Source organism: Biomphalaria glabrata, chromosome 8, assembly GCF_947242115.1.
Source record: "Biomphalaria glabrata chromosome 8, xgBioGlab47.1, whole genome shotgun sequence".
Taxonomy (NCBI): Eukaryota; Metazoa; Mollusca; class Gastropoda; family Planorbidae; genus Biomphalaria; species Biomphalaria glabrata.
Genome location: NC_074718.1, coordinates 8,698,793 through 8,706,075, shown reverse-complemented (window position 1 = coordinate 8,706,075; position 7,283 = coordinate 8,698,793). Strand labels below are relative to the sequence as shown.

Below are 7,283 nucleotides of genomic sequence, written 5' to 3'. Positions count from 1 at the left end.
CTTATAGCAAAGGTAAGCTATGCAGCAATAGACCCAACCATACCTTGTTTTAGGCTTTTCAAAGCTAAGATGGAACTTCACAACTACCATCATTGTGATTATCTTCGTCCACAAAGATTTAGCAGATATTCACAACTAATTTGACGAATTATTTGTATTTTACCTAATTTCTGTAAACTAGACTATACTTTTTATACTTTGTATACTTTTACAAATTCAAGTTTTTTTTTTCAAGGTTTTTTCTTTCTTTCTGTAATTTATCTCCTCCTACAGTTCGATATTTTTTTAATTGCATTATAATTATTTTTTAAAGTTAAATGTCATGGTAAATGGAAGAGACTCATGTGGCAAACATTTTCTTAGGAAAAAGTAAGATTACAATTCAATGGATTTCGGGTTAGCTCCTTACTAGATGAATGAGATCTTGTATAGATCTAGTGTGGTGTCAGAAGCAGATGCACAGATTTGGACGTCTGAGATTTTTTTTTACTTTTTTTTTATGGGAGGGGGTGGTAACGACAAAGTTGTCTTACCGAACCGCAGTCACCGATCTTATCGACGTCTCTGCAAAGTACTTTTTTTTTGGGGACAACTGTAATTATAAATTAGCATGAGAGATGTGTCTGCTTTGTCTGGTCTACATAGGGCAACTGGTATACTAGAAAATATTACAAGTAGGCCTAATTTTCCAGTCTATTCTCTTTCCAGAGTGCAAACAATTTAAGATTATGGAGTAAACCGACCAACTTATTCGTTTTCTAAAAATACTGGACCATGCATTAGTTCGTCAATATGGCGGAATCTTGTTTAAAGCTATATAATCTCCAATAAAATCTCCAATAAAATGAGTTGATTACGAATCATACTTGAAAATTGAATGCACATAATTATGAAAAGATAATTACGAAATGTTTCATTTGGTGACATGGTGTTGATTTTTTTCCGTTCAATTCCTTGGTTTTTTTTTTTTTTGTGTTATCTCCGAATTGAATTGAGCATTAATTCTGTATGCTACAATATCTTCAGAATGATGGTATTGAAGGATATAAAACAAACAAAAAAACCCAGGAGCTGTTGGACTAGATAGCGCCAATGAGAGTGTCACACATACACACAGAGAGACAGAGAAAAAGACAGAGGAGAACGAACTTAGAAAAAAATGGATGGAGGGGCAAACAGAGGTAGAGAACATAGCAGAAAGTGAGAGTGAAAAAGGATTCTCTCTTTATAAAGATTAGAGAGAGGGATGAGAAAAAAAAAAAAGAATGTTGGAAAGAGACATAATAAATAGACAGGAGGAGAAAAAAAAAAGGGGGGCGGGTAATAAAAAAAGGGAGAAAGTTCTTGGTGATTTTCATAAACTGGAGCCCAACCCATAAATAGCTAGCTTTTTTGGTGTATCCTGTGAATAGAATAGTTTTTTTTTTAATCCGGAAGTATTCATAAAGTATACTTTTTAAAAAAAATCATCAAGTATTTGTGCACTTTTTCAGCAATGTAGACATACAATCCTGTAAAATTATCAAAGTGAATTATCAATCTTGATAAAATTTGGCATGAATGTTTGTTAGGTCACGGTGGAGACCGTAATGTATGTTAAATGTTTCTTCCACGACAAGAATTATTCCTATTAATAAAGTATACTTTTTCATATGCTTTCAATTTTGAAAATTTGGAAACAGCCTTTTGTCAGTATTGATATTTTTACTTATATTACATTCATAATTTTTTTTATAAATAAAAATAAGATTTTCCATATCTTTTCTTTTTTTTTCGATTTATATGTGATAGGGGAACAGATGGACAGACAAACAACACAAACTATTAGCGGCTTTTACCCTTACGGGGGCTGCAAAAAAAAAAAACAAAAAAAAAAAAACATTATTTAACACCTTTTGTTGTGACATAATATGGCTTACGACAGTAGCATAGGTTTACACTGCATGAATCTATATAGAAAAAACATTTTTAAAACGTCCGTTGCATTTAGGCCTACATACAAAGTTCATTCTAGCCTTTACAAACAAAAATATTTTCTGTTCACTTTTATTATAGTAGCAAGTGTATCAGAAAACACGCGATTTTTTTTTTCACATTTTACAAATAAATATGAATAAATGTTTCTAAAAACATATAAATATATTTCTTTGTTAATATAATCTCCCTTACAATTAGGCTATGTATTGTTTTATAAGTGGTATGGAAAAAAATATGTTTGCATTTAAAAAAAAAAAAAAAAACGGTTTGCGTTTAGAAAACAAAATGCAGAACTTAGCAAGCTGCCAAAATATCGTGAGATTAAATTTTCAATACCTTATTTTACTAGGAGCTCTAATCTAGATCTCAATTTTTTTTTTTAAGCATTAAATTTATAGTTCGATCTATATTCGTCGTAATTCAAGTGAAGTAGAGAATCTAGATCTATTTTGGAAGATGGCTTAGTGAAGCTGATGGTTGCCTGAGTAGATTGGTCTACGGATCTAACAGGTTTCTGAAATGTTCGTCCCGTTATTGATGTTTGGGTCGACACCGCTTTTCATCATTTCGCACATCTAAATGGCGCGTACTGAACTTAATCTTTCTCCTTTTATTTCGCTTACCAGGAACTTTGTTCAACTTGATAAAATAAATTCAATGATTCATCATAACTATAAATATAAAAAAAAAAATGACAGACTTCTCACCGTTCCTTTCATGCCCAAGAGAAACCCGAGGTACAATGGTAAAAAAAAAAAATGATAAAAAGGGGTCTATCAACTGCAAAGCAAATGGAAGAGGCCGCTGCTTAGCCTACGGCACAACACACCGTGCTGCTAGCAGACGTGTAGGGACACTAGCGAAGCTCCGCGTAGTGGGGGTTTCTCGCACGGGACTTGAATCGGCTTGGATTTCTTCTGAGAGACACAAATCTACAAGTTTTTGTTATTTTATGTGTATATCAAAATAGCTCTGTCTATTCTAGACCTAGATATTTTTCTGTACAGCATTATTAGCCTTAATTATCATCTAGTCTAGATATAGATTTATATAGATCTACTAATAGAGTCTATATACTTACTACTAGACATAGTAAATCTAGGTATCTATATTAACTATATATAGTCTATAGAGTCTCTCTAGTCTCTAGTAAAAATACGTTTTTACCTTCAGTACTTTGGATAATTTATTGATTTCTTTACTTCACTGCCGCCTGATTGGAGTTGAGCAAAATAAACTTGCAAAGAATAGGTGAGTTCCATTGTTGTTGTTTTTTTCTCTAGACTCTATACTAACTAGATCTATAATCTATATCTATCTACTTATTAATCTTATTATGATGAGATTATTGTCTGATTAGGTCTAGACTGAGTGTCGAGTGTAGAGAGTGTAGAGACACTAGAGTCGAGATCTAAACCAATTTTTTTATAAGTATAATCTACACTAGTATTCTAGCTTTAATAATTTTTATATAGTTTAGAAAGAGGTCTAAATTACAAATAGATCTATCTAAATTCTAATGATATGACTCAAGTAAAATCACTAAATTTAGAAAGCCTTCAGGACAGAAGGCTCAAAAGTAAAGTAGCTATCATACATAAAACACTGAACCATAATCTTCAAATACAAAAACAAAATTTAATAAAATACTCTGAAAGACACAAAGATAAAGGCACATTCCTCGTCCCATATGCTAGGACAAATTTGTACAAATACTCCTTCTTCCCTAGTGCTATTAGAGCATGGAATGGGTTGCCTGAGCTAGCCAGGAAAACCAGTGACTTGGCAGAATTTAAGTCATTGGTTAATATGCATGACTAAATGCATGACGCGTAGGACGTAATCATCTTCTTTTTTGAAGTAACGTCTGTATTATATAAGATAAGATAAGATAAGAAGGGTAGACTCTAAACCGAGATCTAGAACTATACAGAAAACACTAAATCATAAACAACTTAGTCCACCATACTCTAGTCTAGATTTATTATTTAATACATCCCATATAATTTTACTAATAAAAAAAAACACAATGTAAGGAGTATGTATGTATAGATTTATATGTCCGGAATAGAAATCAAAACCGTTTGACCAATCTTGATAAAATTTGGCATGAATGTTCCTTAGAACACTGTGGAGACCATAGTGTATTAATGTCTCTCCCACAACAGAAGTACTAAAAATACAATACTTAAATTTATCTCTATTGAAGAATGAAACTTTGTAACAAATCGGGTAAACCGTTTTCCCATTATTTTATATTATTAGTTATGTAAGGGAACTTGCCGCTAGATCATTGATTCACAAACTAAGACCAGCAGGCCATGGGTCATATCTGCTTAGTATATATATGTATAAAAAAAATGTTATACATTTATTTAAAAACACCCAGGGATATAAGAACTCTTTGTCTTCCCAAGTGCCATTCCCTCAAAGTATAGAATCACATGAAGGCTGCAGGCTGAATCAGCAAGAAAATCAATGACTTAAAAGATTAGATCATAATTGTAAAATCAAAATCTTACATGAATTAGATAATACAGAAATCCTTTTAGATTTTAATCATATGAGTGGGATCTTGATTGTAAAAAAAAATGCAATCAGATTATAATGGAACAATACATCACAATTAATGAAAATCCTACACTTCAGGTCAAGACTCATTTCAATTTGTCATTATTTCAAGTCATTTCATGATTTCAAACAAATTTTAATTGGCTATGAAAAAAAAATGATTACAATTGATTACCATACCATTTTTATTCTAGATTTAAAAAACAACAAAAAAACAATTTATTGAAATTGATATAGTTTTTCTCATTATTTTGAGGCTTCTGTTATGTACAGTGTTACTACTCAAGTATGAAGTTGACATTTCTTCATATAATATTAGAATATTAATAAGTAATTACAATTTTTAAATGTAATATAGTAATTTAATAAAGTCTAATGCTTGGTGTGGATTACATTTTTTATGCTTATTAAAAAGAGGCATAAGCAGAAAATATATATGTAGTTTTTTTTTTATTCTCTTTTCCTAATTTGATTAGACCTACTTAGAGCAAGATGCCTGTATATCCTCATTTATATATCCTCATTTATAATGGTCATCACACTGCACTAACCACTATTGGCCTTTATTTCCCAGTGGACCTATCTATGTAGATGTCAAAGGTGTTGTAGTAACCAGGCCAAGTGGCTAAAATATAAAGGTCATGGTACTATCTGAATATATATATATATATATATATGTAATACCTTTTTTTTAAGGGGTGGTTCTATTTAATTTTCTCCTGTTATGCCTCCAAGTGGGTTACAAAAAATGACCTAAAATTTTCATCATTGATTGAACAATATTGAGAAACTAAATTCCACATATTATACTGGGGATCTACAGAACAATTGAATAATTGGAAACTGATTTTTTTTCCAGACTTTTTTGTTCTTTATAACTATTCTGTTACCATAATTCATAATTACTATACTTTTGTCTTTAACTAAGGTGAGATAGAACACCTTAAACAATTAAATTCTATTCAATGTAAAGCCACACAACTATGCTTAAATGTATAACAACTTATATTTCTGCATTGAATACCGGTACCAAGAAAAAGATGTATAAATTGTATTTGTGCTGTGGCATGTCAATGTTGTACGTCTGTGTACAACTGTTAACGTTTTTAAGAGCATTATTAAAGAGGTTAAAGTTTGTCTCTTCTTGATGTAGATACATATATTTTAAAAAAAATGTACTCAAAATCTACTTCTAACTGACATTAACCAAATATGACCTGAACTTGACCCCAGCATCTGTACCTGGGCCAAGCTGTTATCAACCGTTTCTAGCCTAAGTAATCAATAATATCTCACGACCCTGACTGGAAGCATTAAAGTGGGTTAAACTTTGCTGTAGCATTGTACGTATGTTTATATTTACCTCTGGCCTATATAATACTATTCGCGCAAAAAAATTATTTATCCTGTTGTGAATATTACATTCAGTAGTTCATATGGACGTATGCTAGTTGTTGTTCGTGTATCTAGTATTTGGTTGACATCTACTTGGTGATATTGAAGATTGATGATTGCATACTAAAACTCGAGCGATTTCTGGTGAAAATTAATTTAGAAGTGTCTCTGCACTTCCTTCTTGGAAACTGTGAAGGAGGTACTTGCAGTCTGGCAGGCTTGAATGAAAACGTAGTCTCATAAATCCATCTCCGGATCTTTACGGGAAAATGCGCTTCACGTAGCAGAAGTAAAAATAAGATTTGGGTGAAAAACGAACATAAGTATGTTACAGTGTCTATGCTGTTGGCGGCCGTTGACTTGAAGCACCAAACCGCTGGTAGACAACTAAGGTTTAGGGTGTATTATATCTTAGCTTGTAAAACTTGAAATAACGTGAATCGCTTCGTTCTGAACAAGACTAAATATAACTTTTGTTACAATATTAAAACATTCAACTTGAGATATAATGAAATCAATCTAATAGACTTAAGTACTAATATAACATGGTATTTTTGTAACAAAATCTAACTCACTACACTAACACTTCGTTTTAGTCTAACGTTCTGGAGTCGCCTGTCGTAAGTAAGACCGCTGATAACAATGCCTCGTATCTTGCATCATTTATAACCAATCGCTAACCTCTTGCCACCGTCACTATAGAAACACACACACACTTACACTCCATAACAATCTCCAACAACACATGCACATGCACTCACGAAAACCAAAAGGATATTTGTGTGTGGGTGAAGAAACACGATTTCTTAAGAGTTCTCAAAATTTACTGTAACTTCGACGTAAGTCGGGTACAGCGCCTAGATGTAACACTTTTAAGGCTCGAGAGTTTTTATTCATCAAGTTATTCACTATTTTACACCTCAAAACAAACTTGGGAAATGTAATTACAGTGAAGTCTCTGCTAGCGAAAGCTTTAGTTAGCGAACATTTCAGATAGCAACATAAAATGTTCTTTATCAAATAGCCACGACTCCAATCTGTGATAACTGAAGTTATTAAATAAGCATACCTATATAGTATAGCCTGTAACTTTTTCATGTAACAGGAGCTAAGAACAAATACTATCTATTTCCTTTATTTTCTTATGGTGAAAATAATCCAATTGTTTCGGTTATGGGTACTGGGGGTACTGGCCAAGTTTCCAGAACGGATGGTGGTCGTTAGCCAAGATTCCACTCAGAAATGATGTGTTGCTAGCGATATCAGCAGTTTCAGACCTTGTGGCTTATAACGAGGTTGATGTTGTACAGTATAAAGTGGGATACAACACGTGTGTCACA

General features: G+C 32.3%; 1 protein-coding gene across 4 annotated transcripts in view; it reads left to right on the top strand.

Annotated features, from left to right (window-relative positions):
• Positions 1-2,822: 2,822 nt before the first annotated feature.
• The window catches only part of LOC106064388 (teneurin-m-like), a 100,660-nt gene continuing 96,199 nt past the window's right edge, over positions 2,823-7,283 (top strand). For 3 of the 4 annotated variants that reach the window (XM_056037537.1, XM_056037536.1, XM_056037534.1), the window contains exon 1: positions 2,823-3,228. The gene's annotated coding sequence lies outside the window, so the exon portion shown is untranslated. The remainder of the gene's footprint in view (positions 3,229-7,283) is intronic. The other variant, XM_056037538.1, reaches the window with a different exon arrangement.